Raw genomic sequence first — 18998 nt, forward strand, 5'->3', positions numbered from 1 at the left:
GCCTATTGCGGTCTCACACCAGCGCTGGCTACGCTTTGCAATCGGAGAGGAACATTTCCAGTTCGTGGCTCTTCCCTTTGGCTTAGCCACAGCCCCTCGAGTGTTCACCAAGGTCATGGCAGCAGTGGTTGCGGTCCTGCACCTCCAGGGATTGGCAGTGATTCCTTACCTGGACGACCTTCTAGTCAAGGCCTCATCCAGTGTAGACTGCCAGCGGAGTGTCTCTCTCACTGTCGCCACGCTAATTCAGTTCGGGTGGCTTGTCAACCTCCCCAAGTCGACTCTGACCCCGACCCAGGTACTTTTGTACCTAGGGATGCAATTCGAGACTCTGCCGGCACTTGTCAAGTTGCCCTTAGTCAAACAGCAGTCCCTTCGTCTGGCGGTGCGCTCTCTGCTGAGGCACCGCCGTCATTCCATCAGACACCTCATGCAGGTGCTGGGTCAGATGGTGGCGTCCATGGAAGCGGTTCCCTTTGCCCAGTTCCATCTGCGTCCCTTGCAGCTGGACATTCTCCGCTGTTGGGACAAGCGGATCTCTTCTTTGGACAGGCTGGTGGCTCTGTCATCACAGGCCAGGAACTCCCTTCAGTGGTGGCTTCATCCCCTCTCCCTTTCACAGGGACGTTCCTTCCTGACTCCGTCCTGGGTGATCCTCACCACGGATGCCAGTCTCTCCGGCTGGGGAGCGGTGTTTCTCCATCACCGAGCACAGGGCACTTGGACTCCGTCCGAATCAGCCCTCCCGATCAATGTGCTGGAAATCAGAGCTGTGTTTCTAGCTCTCCTAGACTTTCACCACCTATTGGCGGGCAAGCACATTCGGGTTCAGTCGGACAACGCGACAGCGGTTGCCTACATCAATCACCAGGGCGGAACTCACAGCCGTCTGGCGATGTTGGAGGTTCAACGAATCCTCCAGTGGACGGAGGACTCCAAGTCCACCATATCCGCAGTCCACATCCCAGGCGTGGAAAACTGGGAGGCCGATTATCTCAGCCGTCAAACCGTGGACGGCGGCGAGTGGGCCCTGCATCCGTCAGTGTTCAGATCAATCTGCCGCAAGTGGGGCACTCCGGAAGTAGATCTAATGGCATCCCGGCACAACAACAAGGTTCCGGTTTACGTGGCTCGCTCCCACGATCCTCAAGCCTTCGCAGCAGACGCACTGGTTCAGGATTGGTCTCAGTTCAGTCTGGCCTATGTGTTTCCCCCTCTAGCGCTCTTGCCCAGGGTTCTGCGCAAGATCCGAATGGAGGGCCGTCGAGTCATACTCATTGCTCCGGACTGGCCCAGGCGAGCCTGGTACCCAGACCTGCTCCGCCTGTCCGTAGAGGTGCCGTGGCATCTCCCGGACCGCCCAGACCTTCTCTCTCAAGGTCCGTTCTTCCGCCAGAATTCTGCGGCTCTCAGATTGACGGCGTGGCTCTTGAGTCCTGGATCCTGACGGCTTCAGGCATTCCCTCTGAGGTCATCTCCACCATGACTCAGGCTCGGAAGTCTTCCTCGGCTAAGATTTACCATAGGACTTGGAGAATTTTCCTGTCCTGGTGTCGCTCTTCCGGCCATGCTCCTTGGCCGTTCGCCTTGCCGACCATCCTGTCTTTTCTACAGTCAGGTCTACAGTTGGGTCTGTCCCTCAATTCCCTTAAGGGACAGGTGTCGGCTTTGTCGGTATTGTTCCAGCGGCGTATCACCCGACTGGCTCAGGTGCGCACCTTCATGCAGGGCGCATCTCACATCATCCCTCCTTACCGACGGCCCTTGGATCCCTGGGACCTTAATCTGGTCCTCACGGCCTTACAGAAACCCCCTTTTGAGCCTCTCAGGGAGGTTCCCTTGTCTAGACTTTCACAGAAAGTTGTCTTTCTAGTAGCCATAACTTCTCTCAGGAGAGTTTCTGATTTGGCTGCGCTTTCTTCGGAATCCCCCTTTTTGGTGTTTCACCAAGACAAGGTGGTTCTTCGTCCGACTCCGGACTTTCTCCCTAAGGTGGTGTCTTCCTTCCACCTTAACCAGGACATTTCATTGCCCTCTCTTTGTCCGGCCCCTGTGCATCGCTTTGAGAAGGCGTTGCACACCTTGGATTTGGTGCGGGCGCTCCGAATCTATGTGTCTCGCACCGCCGTTTTTCGGCGGTGCACCTCACTTTTTGTGCTAACCACGGGTCAGCGCAAGGGCCTCTCGGCGTCTAAACCGACCCTGGCTCGTTGGGTTAGGTCGGCTATCGCCAATGCCTACCAGTCTTCTCAGGTGCCTCCCCCGCCGGGGATTAAGGCGCACTCGACCAGAGCTGTCGGTGCCTCCTGGGCTTTCAGGCACCAGGCTACGGCTCAGCAGGTGTGTCAGGCTGCCACTTGGTCCAGTCTGCACACTTTTTCTAAGCACTACCAAGTGCATGCTCATGCTTCGGCAGATGCGAGCTTGGGCAGACGCATCCTTCAGGCGGCTGTCGCCCATTTGTGAAGTTAGGTTTTGCCTACTTCTCAGTTTAGTTTATTTCCCACCCATGGACTGCTTTGGAACGTCCCATGGTCTGGGTCTCCCATGGAAGGAACGATAAAGAAAAAGAGAATTTTGTTTACTTACCGTAAATTCTTTTTCTTGTAGTTCCGACATGGGAGACCCAGCTCCCTCCCTGTTGCCTGTTGGCAGTTTTTTGTTCCGTGTGCTTCACGGCTGTTGTTAGTAGACAGAGTTCTGGTTTTGCCGAGTTTTACTCTATCTCTACTTATGGGTGGATGTCCTCCTTCAGCTTTTGCACTGAACTGGGTAGATTGTCATCCAGGGGGTGTATATAGCCCGGAGGGAGGAGCTACACGTTTGAGTGTAGTGCTTTGTGTGTCCTCCGGAGGCGCTAGCTATACACCCATGGTCTGGGTCTCCCATGTCGGAACTACAAGAAAAAGAATTTACGGTAAGTAAACAAAATTCTCTTTTTCAATGATATTGCTAAATCACACAGTATACTGCTAATGCAGTTAGTTCCCAACAATATTTTTTTACATTCAGTTACATCTTCATGTTAAACATTCACACTTTTTAAACAATAAAATTTATCTTTGACAAAAAATGTATTGTGTCTTCCTTCCAATATTAGTCAAAAAATCATACATTAACTACACAATAAATTCTAGAATACACAATGCGTTAGAATCGGGGCACCATCTAGTTTAAAATAAACACTGGAGGTAGAGTTATCTTCCAGGCAGCACCACCCCATAGCCTGGAAGAGCTCATTTACATTAAGTGGTAAAAGATTATTTTTCCACAACAAGGCATCTGATATAAGACATAAAGATAAGACTATTGTCCGCATCCTACCATGTTTTTCCAAAAATAATACCTTCCCAAAAATAAGCCCTAGCAGGGATTTTCAGCATTTTTGGACCAAAGCTTAAACATAAGCCGTAGGGCTACTTTGCACGCTGCGACATCGCTAGCCGATGCTAGCGATGCCAAGCGCGATAGTACCCGCCCCCGTCGCACATGCGATATCTTGTGATAGCTGCCGTAGCGAACATTATCGCTACGGCAGCTTCACACGCACTTACCTGCCCTGCGACGTCGCTCTGGCTGGCGACCTGCCTCCTTCCTAAGGGAGCGGGTCGTGTGGCGTCACAGCGACGTCACACGGCAGGCGGGCAATAGAAGCGGAGGGGCGGAGATGAGCGGGACATAAAAATCCCACCCACCTCCTTTCTTCCGCATAGCCGGTGGAGGCAGGTAAGAAGTTCCTCGCTCCTGCGGCCATGTGTGCTGCCGCAGGAACGAGGAACAACATTGTACCTGTCGCTGCAGCGAAATTATGAAAATGAACGACACTACACAGATCACCGATTTACGACGCTTTTGCGATCGTTTATCAGTGCATCTAGGCTTTACACGTTGCGACGTCGTTACTGGGCCGGATGTGCGTCACTTTCGATTTGACCCCGACGACATTGCAGTAGCGATGTTGCAATGTGCAAAGTACTCCCTACTCCAAGAATAAGCCCTAGTCGCAGTTCAATAATGAAGTGTCCGTGCAGCTAAAAAAAAAGGTACAGATACTGCAGGACACTTCATTATAGACCGCAGACACCATGCAATCATATTCACCAGACACAGAGCAGAGAACCTGCAGTGATCGCACCCCTAGACACATCAGATCACACACACACAGAACATCATACCACACACAGAACATCGGATCACACACACTCACTACATCCAGCGACACCGATTTCTTCACGCCGGCAGAATCCTGAGAGGCTGTGCGGTGGAGTGCAAGGACCTGCCGCAATGCTTGCTTACAGGACCTGCGACATGTGACTTCCTCCCATCATTCCCTGGGGCCGGAAGCATTCTGTAATGCTGGATGTGGTGAGTGAGCGAGTCTGTATGTGTGTGATCTGCTGTGTGTGTGATCTGCTGTGTGTGAGCGTGTTGACCAGAAGCAGGGGAGGACGACGTGCAGCATAGCTGCTGGGAGCACCCACCGGAGATCACAGGAGAACCTGGTTAGACACACAAACGTCCGGGTCTGGTAAGTATGAGTAAGTGGGGGGGTCAGCTTTTTTGGGGGGTAAACTTACCCCCAACCATGTTTCTCCAAGAATAAGACCACCTCCAAAAACAAGACCCCTAGTGCCTTTTTTTTTTGAGGGAGGGGCAAGAAAAAGTATATTAGTGTCTTATTTTTGGAAAAACACGGTATTACCTGTATGCCCATATTAACATGTTAAAAGGTCAAAGTGGTGACAGATTTTCTTTAGCTCACTTTTTTGAGCACGTGATAGAGAAAAGTTTAAAAGGAAAAGTTCCTTCAATTTACCAAAACTTGTGCATGACCACCTTCCTCTCCAAAATGCTGGCACAGTATTTCATAAAAAAAATTTCTTAATGATTTTCTTTGCAATGCATTAAAACATGTGCAAAGCTAGTATGAAGAAAAGGAAACACAGTTCTGACAATACAGTCCCATTCACAGCCAACGATATGTAAAATTCGAATACAATCCATTCTGCTGTGTATAGAAAGACCCCTCTACTTCCTGTATATGACATGAATACTATGAATACCCACACAATTCATTACAAAAAAAATACAAGGGAAATTATTAATGCAATATTAAATCTGATTGATAATAATTCAAACCTGTCAGAAGAATTTGGCATCAAAATCTAAAGGGGGCTTTACACGCTACGATATCGTTAATGTTTTATCGTCGGGGTCACGTCGTTAGTGACGCACATCCGGTGTCATTAATGGTATCACAGCGTGTGACACTGACCAGCGACCTTAAACGTCCTCCAAAGTGGTGAAAATTGTTCACCATGGAGAGGTCGTCCTAAAACCAAAAATTGTTAATGGTTGCTTAAAGATGTTGTTCCTCGTTCCTGCGGCAGCACACATCGCTGTGTGTGACACCGCAGGAGCAAGGAACCTCACCTTACCTGCGTCCCGCCCGCAATGAGGAAGGAAGGAGGTGGGCAGGATGTTCACACGATATCGCATGCACGACGGGGGCGGGTGTTTTGCGTATGATATCGCTAGCAATCGCTAGAAATATCGTAGCGTGTAAAGCCCGCTTTAGACTTTTCTGCTTAGGAACGCCCTCCTCTAATCTCTACTCCAAACTGATCTGTTAACTCGTTTAATACCTGAAAATGAGAAGCCAGTTAAAGTGAACTTGTCAGGTGTAATATGCACCCAGGACCACGAACAGTTAAAAAGCCATATAGGATCATTAGTTGTGATTTCATAAGCATTAGAACCCTGTAACATAATTTTATTCAGTGTAACATAAAATTGGGTATTCGTTAACACCATAGACCCTCTCTTGTTTGCTGAGGTCATAATTACCTTTTACTTGTTTGATGGCATGTTTGTCTGTTGGACTGTAAGTTTATCTCCTTGTTGTCTATTTAGTAACCTGTGTAAGATTTCACCTGTCAGACTGGCTGTAATTGGAGACTTTTCTGCACTCTTCTTTTTTCCTTATCCTCTCCATGTCTCATTCTTGGGTATGTTGCATTACAATCTTTCCTGTTGGAAAATAAAACCCAAAGGCTGTACTTGCCCAACAATGACCAAATATATTTTTGGAGCACAGATTGTTCTCACCACAGTAGTGCGACAGATACTACATTTTTATACAGTGATTGAATAAGTATTGAACACGTCACCAATTTTCTAAGTAAATATATTTCTAATTGTTCTATTAATATGAATTTCTCACTAGATGTCAGTAACAAACCATCCAGTCCACACAGGCAAAGAAATCAAACCATAGATGTTCATAAATTAAGTGATGTGTAATAATGAGAAATGATACACAGGAAAAAAAATTATCAACACATGAAGAACTATTGAACGACTGATTCACCTCTCTCCTCAATACCATCCTTCTTCTCTCTGCAAATGCCTCCACTGGCTCCCAATCGTCCACCGTATCCAATTCAAACTACTAACACTGACCTACAAAGCCATCCATAATCTGTCTCCTCCGTATATCTCTGAACTAATCTCCCGCTTCACTCCAAAACGTAATCTCCAGTCTTCCTAAGATCTCCTTCTCTCCTCCTCTCTCATTCGCTCCTCATGCAATCGCCTCCAAGACTTCTCCTGAGCATTCCCTGTCTTCTGGAATTTGCTGCCTCAACACATCAGACTATCTGCTACACTTGAAAGCTTCAATTGGAACTTGAAAACTCATCTGTTCAGAAATGCCTATAATCTTCAATGACCCCACCGCCTCACCACCGTGCGGAGCCTCCGCCTCACCACCGTGCGCAGCTGCCGCCTCACCACCGTGCGGAACTGCCGCCACACCAACACCCCACCTACTATCTCCTCCCCAAAATCCTGTAGAATGTAAGCCCACATGGACAGAGTCATTTTCCCTCTGTACTAGTCTGTCTACTTATTGCAACTTGTATATGTATTCTGAATGTAACCTCCTTCTCATGTACAGCACATGGAATTAATGGCGCTCTAAAAATAAATATTAATAATAATAATGAGGATGTTGATGAGCATGATGATGATAAGCATGATGATGAGCAAAAAGCCATGGAAAGTCATGACACCAACTGAAATCTATCAGTAATTAGAAAGCAATCCTGCCACGGTTATCCCCGGGAGGAAATTGGAGGAGATCATCCCAGTTGAGACTTGCCTCAGACCAGTAATAATACAATCACAGACACATTTGGCACAAGCCCCCACTAACAGGCAGTCCTTAAGGGCTGGGATGGACTTCATCCACTCCTGAAATAGGGTAGAGGGCTTTGTCAGCGCCCTTTCCAGACTGCTGTTTTACAATAGCTAGAGTCTGATGACGCGGACAATGTAAGAGTCAGGTAACAGGAGTGTGTCCAACGCAAGAAACATAGAACAGAATCAGAATGACTAAAAGTGAAAACCAAGTATTAGGAACCAGAAATAATCATCCACCAATGCTGAGAAACAGCCAGAAGCTTACCGGAGAACATTCACCATACCACTGCACAAGGTGAGTGAAGAAACCACATTGGGCTGGGTTTTGAGCAGGGTAAAAATAGCCAGCCTAATACTACAGAATAAACTCCAGGTTCTGCATCCCATACAGTCATGTATTGGGAGCTGTCATGGCACAGACTTAGGGAAGGTTTGGCATGAGGTAAAATACACAACATACAGGGGTTTAACCAAGACAAACAAGGAGTGCATCAGGGACACCACAACGGTGGGCCGTAATGCTAATGAGAGGGAATATGGACACCTCCTCCACTTATCTGCTGCTATACCCTGCACTCCAAGCCAGTCCCTATACAGGTACCTCAACTGTCACCGAGCAGGAACCTGAAGCCCTGAGAGACCCTGCAGTAAGCCCTGGCTAGTGAGTGGGAAGGTAAGGAAGGTGGGGAAAAACAACAACAGACTAACTCCAATAACTACGCTCAAGTCAAGCACCAGTACTGCAGCCTACGCTGCAGCCAACAGCACGGGGTCCAGCAGCTCCAATTGAGAACAGAGCGTAACCGGCACCCTCTTCTAGGAGCAAAGAGTATATAAAGAGACTGGAAGTGGTCCCAAACTGAAAACACCTGTCCAGGAGTCAGAAACTGCTGGCAAGGAAAACTGACATTAACCCTTGCCACATCCAAAGAAAGAAAACTCGTTTAATATGTACAGTCTCAGATAACAATGAGAGACTCTATTCCTAATCCTGTCACTAGTCTCAAAATACAGAGAGACGGCCGTGACAGGAGCCACTTCCTGCTTTCACGACTGCAGGGTGCACACATTTTCACCATTGGCTTACACCAGGCAAGGCAGCGTCCAGCGTTTCTTGTCAACCAGGAGGCACAGCATCCCATGTTTCCTAGGTTGCAAAACAAGTAGGAGGCGAGGTATTCCATGACCCCATATCACTCACTACCCCACACCTACCACCGTGTAAAACCAAAGTGTTGATAGCCCTGCCCCTAGAGCGGACAGACTGGCTGGGACGTCTGGCAACCAGAGGAGGACAATTAATCACGGTAGGTATTTCTAAAAGCCACTTAGTGAAAAATATGAGCTGGTTCAACTAATGGCCTATAAAAAAGTGTCTCACTGCCAAGGTGCTTCACAAGATACATCTTGTGATGGGTAAAACCTGTGAGCTGTCTCATGATTTTCACAACCTTATTGTTGTAAAACATACTGATAGCATCCACTACAGAAGAATTTCTAAACTACTGGAGGCTCCCGTGAGCATGATTAGTGCCATAGTACGGAAATGGAAAGAACATCATTTCATTTTAAACTGGCCACAGCCAGGTGCTCCCTGCAAGATTTCAGACTTCAGACAGATGAGTGAAAATAATTATTAGAATAATTATCCAAGAACCACCTGTGGAGAGCCACAGAAAGACCAGGAATTAGCAGGTATAATTGTTTCAATGAAAACAAAACGGAATGCAATCAACCTCCATTGCCTGTATACACACTCACCAAGCAAGACTTAATTGCTGAATAGAATGATCTGGGGTTGTTTTTCAGCATACGGGACTGGCAAACTTCATTTAATTGAAGGAAGGTTGAATAGACAAATGTACCGAGACATTCTTGATAAAAATCTTCTGCCTTCTACCAGGATGATGAAGTTGAAACGAGGATGGACATTTTAGCAAGATAAATGATTCCAAACACACAGCCAAGGAAACTCTCAATTGGTTTCAGAGAAAGACATTATAGCTGCTAGAATGGACCAGCCAATCATTTGGCCCAAATCCAATAGAAACTTTATGGAAGGAAAGCTCAGGATTCACAGAAGGGAACCTTCAGGATTTAAAGAGTGTTGTTGTGGAAGAATGGGCCAAAATAACACTTGAGCAATGTATGCCACTATTATCAAGGAGGCGTCTTGAAGCTGCCATCACCAACAAAGGCTTTTGTATGAAGTATTACATAAATTTCAGTAAGTGTATTTGTTCAATACGTTATTCCTGTGTTATTTTTTGTTAGTACACATCAATAAATTTATGGACATCTATGATTTAAGTTTTATGCCTGTGTGGATTGGATGGGTTGCTACCAACATCCGTTAAGAAAGTAATGTCAATAACACCTTTAGAATTATATTTACTTAGAACATTTGTGACATGTTCAATAATTATTTCACCCTCTATATATACTACTATACTTTAAAGGAAACTTGTCTCCTCGAGAAACGCTATTCACCTGCTGTTTTAGTGTTAATCGGAAGGGATCCTGTTTGGCATGTTTACTAGACTAGTGGTTACAGGGAGAAAATGACGTTATATTCTCGCTGCAGCCACTCACTGCCAGTCATCGTGGTAGTGCAGGTAGCGGTTAAAGTCACCACTGAGCACACTGTAATTCTCCCCGACTCATTAATTGACAGCCTGCTCTGCACACACACATTGTATCTGGATTTTAGCTGTAAGGTAAAATAATATTGCTACAAATGTTGTATCTCAATCTTGACTAAATCGATACAAGGTTTCATTTTATCTGTCTTGGAAAGATAATTTTTATAACACTGAAATGAAATGGCTTCCCATCTTACATTAAAAAATGGGTCAGGATTGTAAGATTCCATGTTCTACAAAAAAATATCTTCATGTCTTTGTTACTAAACAAATGGGGACATTTATCCTCAGATTTTTGCTCAGTTTACTAGATTTCTTTTTGTAAATACGTACACTATGCTTTCCAATTTTTTGTACCATTTAATGTGCCATTTTTTTGGTACCCACACCAAACTAACCAACAGAAATCAACTGGAATAGAAGTTTGTATTCATGCAGTGTGTAGAAGCATGTCCACACTTTCCATTAAATGGCAAAATCCAAGAAAATAGCAAAAATAAGAAAATACCCTAATATAAGTACATAAATAGCCATAGTGCATGTAAATAAAATGGGGTACTTGGTTAACATTATTTTGATAAAAAAAAAACATAAATGCCATTCTACCTCATCAAGGTAGGTAAGGTGTACCCATATGGAGACCGACCCGGGATGGGTCACCTTGATGAGGTGGGTTTGCTTTTACATGTTTTTAATCAAAATAATAACCAAGTACCCTATTTTAGCTACATGCACTATCAATGCATTTCTGTCGAAAGTTGCTTATTCTAGACAAGTCAGACCTGTCTTAGGCTAGTTTCACACTTGCGTTCAGCGCATTCCGTCACTATGGAGAATAGCGCAGTCCGTTAACGCACTGCGCTATTCTCCATAGACTTGTATGGACGACGCACTGTAACGCAAGTGTCTGCGTGGCATCCGCTGGACGACGCAGCGTCGTTATTTTGACGCTGCGTCGGGCGGATGGAACGCAGCATGTAACGTTTTTCTGCGCTTGGCGGAGTGTCAAAAAAACACAACCTGCAGGAATCCGTTAGGCGTCCGTTGTTTTTATAATGGACGCCTATGGTGGCGGATTCCGTTAGAATGCGCCATTTGACGGATTCCGTTAACGCAGCTGTCTTTACACAACTGCGCATGCTCAGATGTGTAAAGTCAAGGGAAAAAAACTACAACGATTGCGTTATTTTGTACGATCTGTAGCATGCGTTGTGCCACTATATGCAACGCATCCGTTGCATGCATCACACAACGCAATGCTACGGATCCCGTCCAACGCAAGTGTGAAACTAGCCTTACAAAAAAGGTGTGAAGCAAATCCATTTATGTGACGCGTAACAAGTTTTATGTATAATGGTGCTTTAATATGCGACACTTCACACATCGGTTCCCTGCTCATTTCTAATATTGAGCAGTGTATCAATTAAAATATTTATAAAGAAAAGACCATCATAAATTACCGTATTTTTCGGTTTGTAAGACGCACCGAATTATAAGACACTCCTCAAATTCAGAGCAAAAAAGATTGAAAAAAAAACCCGGGGTCCATCTTATAATTCGGTGGCGTCTTACCTGTAGTGGCGGCAGCCGTGTTGGAGTGGGGTCACAGAAGGATAGGATCGGTGGGTGTTCCATCCCAGATGCTGTCCCAGAAACTGTCGGTTGTGCAGAAGTGGCTGTGCAGGAGCAGCTGTGCAGGAGCAGCTGTGCTGGTGCTGGGGCAGCTGTGCTGAGGCTGCGGCGGCGGCTGCGGCAGCTGTGCTGGGGCTCAGGCTGTGGCGGCAGGCGGTGAGGGCTTCAAAGAAATGGCACCCGGAGTCAGCACGTGTGCAGATTGAGCTCCCGGCTCAATGGCAAGCTGAGATCTCATCTGCGCAAGCGCCTCCTCCAGGCGCTATTTTCCTTAAGTCCTACTCTGAGATCAATGGTCCAGAGGCGGCGCGTGTGGAGATGAGATCTTGAGTTGAGAGCTCCATCTGCGCACACGCCGACTACGGGCACCATTATTTAAAGTCCTCACCGCTCGCTCTGCAGCGCCAGCCCAACCGCCACAGCCCCAGCCGGCGCAGCACCCGCACAGCCACTGAAGGCCCCGCACAGCTGCCGCAGCACCAGCCGCAGTAGGCCATGCACAGCCGCCACGGCACCAGCCCAGCTGCCGCAGCACCTGCCCACCTAACGCAGCCCCTTCACAGCCACCACAGCATTCTTCCTGGCCTCCTGCGACCCCTCTCCACTACCCCCAGTAAGCTACATTCAGATAAGATGCACCCCTCACTTTCCTCCCAAATTTTTGGGTGGAAAAGTGCATCTTATAATTCGAAAAATACGGTACAGACAAAGAATAGTGCAACATTTGACACATTGGTCTCCAGCTCTAAACTCCACTCTTTAGGCAATGTAGTACCATGCTTTAAAAGTTTCACTGGCTCAATTTACACCAAATATATCACTAAATGGGTTGTCCACTGCGTGGGCAATAACTATATAACCTCATGTAAAATGAAAACCGCATGTATTCTTCTCCAGTGCCAACAACGTTCCAGCTATGCCGGGGCTCATGTGACATTATGTCACTTGTGGATACATAAATTACAAAGTTTCTTCTATTCATTACAATGATAATCACAGATTTTACACTGATGTTACATGTGCTGTCTGTGATTTTTATGGACCTATAGACTTGTATGGGTAATTTTAATCCGTGATGCCCAATAAACAAAGACATGGGGACAGTGATTTTTTTTCATGGCAGCCACACAGACTATAATGGGTATGTCTTCTATCCGTAATAATGAGCGGACAATGATCTGGGTGATTTTTCATCTCATTCTGTACGACCATGTTGGAGGAGATCAGGTAGACTTTGCCATGAGTAATAATTGTCCCAGTATTTGAATAAAAGGTAAATTAATCCTTGAAATAACGTCTCTGTGGCTAGGATTGAGGAGTCTGCTGGTTAGATGTACTGTATGTGAACATCGCCGATGTTACAAAGAGCTTATTAGAGTACTAGAAGGTGGCCCGATTCTACGCATCGGGTATTCTAGAATTTACGTATTGTGTAGTTCATGTATGATTTTTGTTATATATATATATATATATATATATATATATATATATATATATATATATATATATATATATATATATATATACATATATATATATATATATATATATATATATATATATATAGATGTTGTTGTGTGTAGTTACCAAGTGTTTGTGTAGGGCGCTGTACATGTTCTGGGTGTTGTCTGGGTGTGGCGGGGGGTGAGAGCGGTGTTGTTTGTGTGTTGCGTTGTTTGTGGAGCGCTGTGTGTCTGTAGCGTTGTGTGTGTGTTGCGCGGTTTGTGTGTGTGTGGTGTGTTTTGGGGGGAGGTATGTTTTGTGCAATGTGTGTGTTGTGCGGTATGTGCGTATATTTGTGTGTGCAGCGTTGTCTGTGTGTGGGTGTCTGTGTAGGGCAGTTGTTTGTGGTTCCCAGTGTGTGTGTGTGGTGTGTTGTGCAGTGCGCGCGCGTGTGTGTGTTGGGGGGAGGTGTGCACTTCCCATCGTGCTCCATCCCCCATGCAACGCACTCACCATCGTGCTCCATCCCCTATGCTGCGCACCCCCCATCATGCTCCATCTCCCATCCTGCGCACTCGTAAACGTGCTCCATCCGCCATGCAGCGCACTCCCCATCGTGCTCCATCCTCCATGCTGTGCACTCCCAAACGTGCTCCATCCGCCATGCTGCGCACTCCCCATCGTGCTCCATCCCCCATGTTGCGCACTCCCAAACGTGCTCCATCCGCCATGCTGCGCACTCCCAAACGTGCTCCATCCGCCATGCTGCGCACTCCCAAACGTGCTCCATCCGCCATACTCTGCACTCCCCATCGTGCTCCATCCGCCATGCAGCGCACTCCCCATCGTGCTCCATCCCCCATGCTGCGCACTCCCAAACGTGCTCCATCCGCCATACTCCGCACTCCCTATCGTGCTCCATCCCCCATGCAGCGCACTCCCCATCGTGCTCCATCTCCCATGCTGCGCACTCCCAAACGTGCTGCATCCGCCATGCTGCGCACTCCCAAACGTGGTCCATCCGCCATGCTGCGCACTCCCAAACGTGCTACATCCGCCATACTCCGCACTCCCCATCGTGCTGCATCCCCCATGCTGCGCACTCCCAAACGTGCTCCATCCGCCATGCTGCGCACTCCCAAACGTGCTTTATCCCCTATGCTGCGCACCCCCCATCGTGCTCCATCTCCCATCCTGCGCACTCCCAAACGTGGTCCATCCGCCATGCTGCGCACTCCCAAACGTGCTCCATCCGCCATGCTGCGCACTCCCAAACGTGCTCCATCCGCCATGCTGCGCACTCCCAAACGTGCTCCATCCGCCATGCTGCGCACTCACAAACGTGCTCCATCCGCCATGCTGCACACTCCCAAACGTGCTCCATCCGCCATGCTGCGCACTCCCAAATGTGCTCCATCCGCCATGCTGCGCACTCCCAAACGTGCTCCATCCGCCATGCTGCGCACTCCCAAACGTGCTCCATCCGCCATGCTGCGCGCTCCCAAACATGCTCCATCCGTCATGCTGCGCACTCCGAAACGTGCTCCATCCGCCATGCTGCGCCAGCATCAGCCTCTCTACCTGCAGCATCAGCCTCTCTCCTCCCAGCATCAGCCTCTCTCCCCGCAGCATCAGCCACTCTGTCCCCAGCATCAGCCTCTCGGTCCCCAGCATCAGCCTCTCTGTCCCCAGCATCAGCCTCTCTGTCCCCAGTATCAGCCTCTCTGTCCCCAGTATCAGCCTCTCTGTCCCCAGCATCAGCCTCTCTGTCCCCAGCATCAGCCTCTCTGTCCCCAGCATCAGCCTCTCTGTCCTCAGCATCAGCCTCTCTGTCCCCAGCATCAGCCTCTCTGTCCCTAGCATCAGCCTCTCTGTCCCCAGCATCAGCCTCTCTGTCCCCAGCATCAGCCTCTCTGTCCCCAGCATCAGCCTCTCTGTCCCCAGCATCAGCCTCTCCATCCCAGCCTTCCCCTGGATCAGCCTCTCTCATCCCAGCATCAGCCTCTCTGTCCCCAGCATCAGCCTCTCTGTCCCCAGCATCAGCCTTTCTGTCCCCAGCATCAGCCTTTCTGTCCCCAGCATCAGCCTCTCTGTCCCCAGCATCAGCCTCTCCATCCCAGCCTTCCCCAGGATCAGCCTCTCTCATCCCAGCATCAGCCTCTCTGTCCCCAGCATCAGCCTCTCTGTCCCCAGCATCAGCCTCTCTGTCCCCAGCATCAGCCTCTCTGTCCCCAGCATCAACCTCTCTCATCCCAGCATCAGCCTCTCTCATCCCAGCATCAGCCTCTCTCATCCCAGCATCAGCCTCTCTGTCCCCAGCATCAGCCTCTCCATCCCAGCCTTCCCCTGGATCAGCCTCTCTCATCCCAGCATCAGCCTCACTGTCCCCAGCATCAGCCTCTCTGTCCCCAGCATCAGCCTCTCTGTCCCCAGCATCAGCCTCTCTGTCCCCAGCATCAGCCTCTCTGTCCCCAGCATCAGCCTCTCTGTCCCCAGCATCAGCCTCTCCATCCCAGCCTTCCCCAGGATCAGCCTCTCTCATCCCAGCATCAGCCTTTCTGTCCCCAGCATCAGCCTCTCTGTCCCCAGCATCAGCCTCTCTGTCCCCAGCATCAGCCTCTCTGTCCCCAGCATCAGCCTCTCTCATCCCAGCATCAGCCTCTCTGTCCCCAGCATCAGCCTCTCTGTCCCCAGCATCAGCCTCTCTGTCCCCAGCATCAGCCTCTCTGTCCCCAGCATCAGCCTCTCTGTCCCCAGCATCAGCCTCTCTGTCCCTAGCATCAGCCTCTCTGTCCCTAGCATCAGCCTCTCTGTCCCCAGCATCAGCCTCTCTGTCCCCAGCATCAGCCTCTCTGTCCCCAGCATCAGCCTCTCCATCCCAGCCTTCCCCTGGATCAGCCTCTCTCATCCCAGCATCAGCCTCTCTGTCCCCAGCATCAGCCTCTCTGTCCCCAGCATCAGCCTCTCTGTCCCCAGCATCAGCCTCTCTGTCCCCAGCATCAGCCTCTCCATCCCAGCCTTCCCCAGGATCAGCCTCTCTCATCCCAGCATCAGCCTCTCTGTCCCCAGCATCAGCCTCTCTGTCCCCAGCATCAGCCTCTCTGTCCCCAGCATCAGCCTCTCTGTCCCCAGCATCAGCCTCTCTCATCCCAGCATCAGCCTCTCTCATCCCAGCATCAGCCTCTCTGTCCCCAGCATCAGCCTCTCCATCCCAGCCTTCCCCTGGATCAGCCTCTCTCATCCCAGCATCAGCCTCTCTGTCCCCAGCATCAGCCTCTCTGTCCCCAGCATCAGCCTCTCTGTCCCCAGCATCAGCCTCTCTGTCCCCAGCATCAGCCTCTCCATCCCAGCCTTCCCCAGGATCAGCCTCTCTCATCCCAGCATCAGCCTCTCTCATCCCAGCATCAGCCTCTCTGTCCCCAGCATCAGCCTCTCTGTCCCCAGCATCAGCCTCTCTGTCCCCAGCATCAGCCTCTCTCATCCCAGTATCAGCCTCTCTCATCCCAGCATCAGCCTCTCTCATCCCAGCATCAGCCTCTCTGTCCCCAGCATCAGCCTTCCCCAGGATCAGCCTCTCTCCTCCCAGCCTCCTCCAGCACGCCATGCTCCTCTGCCGACACTCACAGATCCGATCGCATACACTCACACACACCGACACACACCCGATCGCATACACTCACACACACCCGATCGCATACACTCACACACACCCGATCGCATACACTCACACACACCGACACACACCCGATCGCATACACTCACACACACACACACATTGACTATATTGCACATACGCGCTCATACTCACAACATCCGGAGATACCACATACTTCTGGCCATGTGATCCTCCGGCAGGTCCTGGAAGGTCACAACAGCACAGTATCGAGGCCGAGAAGCAAGCGATATCGCCGGATGCTGTGAGTGTGTGGATGCGATGTGTGTGTGAGGTGTTTGTGAGAGTGAGTGTGATCTGATGTGTGTATGTGTGTGTGTGTGTGTGCTGTTATGTGTGTGCGTGTGGATCTTCCGCCGCTGCAGGACCTTGATGTGCTGGTAACTATGCTAGCATGGTTACCAGCGCATCACGTCCCCCACTCGCACGGGAGCCCACACCAGCATACGGCGGCAAGGCCAGCAATGCGAGGGCAAGTGTCGGCTCGGTTGGCGGCGTACGCTGATGTGGGCTCCCGTTGGGGGGGGGGGGGTTGTACAGTACTCACCTGGGAGCCGTGACCGTGTCAGTTCGGGGAATGCGCGGGGGGGGGGGGGGGCAGAGCTAACGTCCATTGCGTGAGGGGGGCGGGGCGTGGCATGGCCGAGTTGCCAATGCCTGCAGAGTGCCGGGGCGAGAGGCCAATCTGTGGGGGGGCGGAGCCTGGGCGAGCGGCTGGCCAATCCGTGTGGGGGCGCAGCCTGGGCGAGCGGCCAATCGGTGTGGGGGGGCGGGGCCATAAGGCAATTATATATATAGATTAGGGCCTTTTTAGATCTCCATACACTGCGATCTATGGAACAATTTGTGGGTTACCGACTCTGTCTTCTGTAATAAGCTGTGCATACAGCTGGTGAAATAATTGTTGAACACATCACCAATGTTCTAAGTAAATATATTTCTAAAGGTGCTATTGACATGAATTTTTTACCAGATGTCAATAACAACCCATCTAATCTATACAGGAAAATCAAACCATAAATATCTGTAAATTTAGTGATGTGTAATAATGAAAAGTTACACATGGAAAAAGTATTGAACAAGTATAATGAAATGTATGTAATACGTTGTACAAAAGCTAATGTTTGTGATGACAACTTCAAGACACCTCCTGTATGGAGAAAGTAGTCACATGCATTGCTCAGGTGTGATTTTGGCCATTCTTCCACACAGACACTCTTCAAATTCTAAGTTCCGTGGGCTCCTTCTATAAACACCGAGCTTTAGTTTCTTCCATATATTTTCTATTCTATTCAGGTCAATTGATTGGCTGGGCCTTTCTAGAAGCTTTATTTTCTTTCTCTGAAACCAATTGAGTTTCCTTGGCTGTGTTTGGGATCATTTTCTTGCTGAAATGTCCACCCTCATTTCATCTTCATTGTGCCGGTAGGTGGCAGAAGATTTTTACCATGAATGTCTATGTACATTTTTCCATTCATCCTTCCTCCAATAAAAGAAATTTGCCAGTGCCATATGCTGAAAAATAGCCCACACCATGATGTTCTCACCCCTCAAACGTCACTGTTGATATGTTGTTTTTGAGGTGATATGCAGTGCCTTTTGGCCTCCAAACATGGTATTATAGCATGGTCTCATCTGACCAGACTATATTATCCCACTGTCTCACAGGGTTGTGTAAGTTTGTTCAACAAACTTTAAATGCGCTTGAACCTGCTTTTTGTTTAGCAGTGGAGTCTTGCATGGTGATTGTGCATATAGGCCATAGAAGTTGAGTGCAGTACTATATTATTTTCTGTGAACCATTTGTACCTGATGATTTCAGGTCTTTCTGTAGATCTCCACAGGTGCTTCTTCGCTTTTGGACAACTATTTTGATAATTCTTTTCACTCCTGTGTCTGAAATCTTACAGGAAGCACCTTGTTGTGGCCAGTTTATGGGGAAATTATGTTCTTTCCACTACTAAATCATGGCACCAAAAGTGCTCACTGGAGCCTTCAGTAGTTTAGAAATTCTTCTATAACCAATGCCAAAGTATGTTTTACAACAATAAGGTTGTAAAACTCTTGAGACAGCTCACTCATTTTACCCATCATGAGATGTTTCTTGTGTGGCACCTTGGTAATGAGACATCTTTTTATAGGCCATCAGTTGAACCACCTGATATTATTCTTCACTAACTGGCAGGATTGCTTTCTAATTACTGCTAGATTTCCGCTGGTGTCATGACTTTCCATGGCATTTTGCACTACTCTTTCTTCATGTATTCAATACTTTTTCCCTTTCATTTCTCATTGTTACACATAACTTCATTTATGGACATGTATGGTTTGATATATTATTTTTTTTTGGCCTGTGACAATTGGATGGGTTGTTACTGACATCTGATAAGAAATTCATTTTAAAG

The 18998-nt window shown here is 48.5% G+C and overlaps 1 protein-coding gene across 2 annotated transcripts in view; it reads left to right on the top strand.

Moving 5' to 3' along the window:
• The window catches only part of SCLT1 (sodium channel and clathrin linker 1), a 317891-nt gene that overhangs the window by 170227 nt on the left and 128666 nt on the right, over nt 1–18998 (top strand). The window lies entirely within an intron of this gene.

This window comes from Anomaloglossus baeobatrachus, chromosome 1 (genome assembly GCF_048569485.1).
Source record: "Anomaloglossus baeobatrachus isolate aAnoBae1 chromosome 1, aAnoBae1.hap1, whole genome shotgun sequence".
Taxonomy (NCBI): Eukaryota; Metazoa; Chordata; class Amphibia; order Anura; family Aromobatidae; genus Anomaloglossus; species Anomaloglossus baeobatrachus.